The sequence below is a fragment of the Salvelinus alpinus genome, chromosome 7 (assembly GCF_045679555.1).
Source record: "Salvelinus alpinus chromosome 7, SLU_Salpinus.1, whole genome shotgun sequence".
In the NCBI taxonomy this organism is placed as follows: domain Eukaryota; kingdom Metazoa; phylum Chordata; class Actinopteri; order Salmoniformes; family Salmonidae; genus Salvelinus; species Salvelinus alpinus.
The window spans coordinates 81,572,101-81,573,404 of NC_092092.1; positions in this window are offsets into that span (position 1 = coordinate 81,572,101).

Below are 1,304 nucleotides of genomic sequence, written 5' to 3' on the forward strand. Positions count from 1 at the left end.
GGTACGTGGTAAACTCTATCTATAGTCCCATACAGGTACGTAGTAAACTCTATCTATAGTCCCATACAGGTACGTAGTAAACTCTATCTATAGTCCCATACAGGTACGTAGTAAACTCTATCTATAGTCCCATACAGGTACGTAGTAAACTCTATCTATAGTCCCATACAGGTACGTAGTAAACTCTATCTATAGTCCCATACAGGTATGTAGTAAACTCTATCTATAGTCCCATACAGGTACGTAGTAAACTCTATCTATAGTCCCATACAGGTACGTAGTAAACTCTATCTATAGTCCCATACAGGTACGTAGTAAACTCTATCTATAGTCCCATACAGGTACGTAGTAAACTCTATCTATAGTCCCATACAGGTACGTAGTAAACTCTATCTATAGTCCCATACAGGTACGTAGTAAACTCTATCTATAGTCCCATACAGGTACGTAGTAAACTCTATCTATAGTCCCATACAGGTACGTAGTAAACTCTATCTATAGTCCCATACAGGTACGTAGTAAACTCTATCTATAGTCCCATACAGGTACGTAGTAAACTCTATCTATAGTCCCATACAGGTACGTAGTAAACTCTATCTATAGTCCCATACAGGTACGTAGTAAACTCTATCTATAGTCCCATACAGGTACGTAGTAAACTCTATCTATAGTCCCATACAGGTACGTAGTAAACTCTATCTATAGTCCCATACAGGTACGTAGTAAACTCTATCTATAGTCCCATACAGGTACGTAGTAAACTCTATCTATAGTCCCATACAGGTATGTAGTAAACTCTATCTATAGTCCCATACAGGTACGTAGTAAACTCTATCTATAGTCCCATACAGGTACGTAGTAAACTCTATCTATAGTCCCATACAGGTACGTAGTAAACTCTATCTATAGTCCCATACAGGTACGTAGTAAACTCTATCTATAGTCCCATACAGGTATGTAGTAAACTCTATCTATAGTCCCATACAGGTACGTAGTAAACTCTATCTATAGTCCCATACAGGTACGTAGTAAACTCTATCTATAGTCCCATACAGGTACGTAGTAAACTCTATCTATAGTCCCATACAGGTACGTAGTAAACTCTATCTATAGTCCCATACAGGTACGTAGTAAACTCTATCTATAGTCCCATACAGGTACGTAGTAAACTCTATCTATAGTCCCATACAGGTACGTAGTAAACTCTATCTATAGTCCCATACAGGTACGTAGTAAACTCTATCTATAGTCCCATACAGGTACGTAGTAAACTCTATCTATAGTCCCATACAGGTACGTAGTAA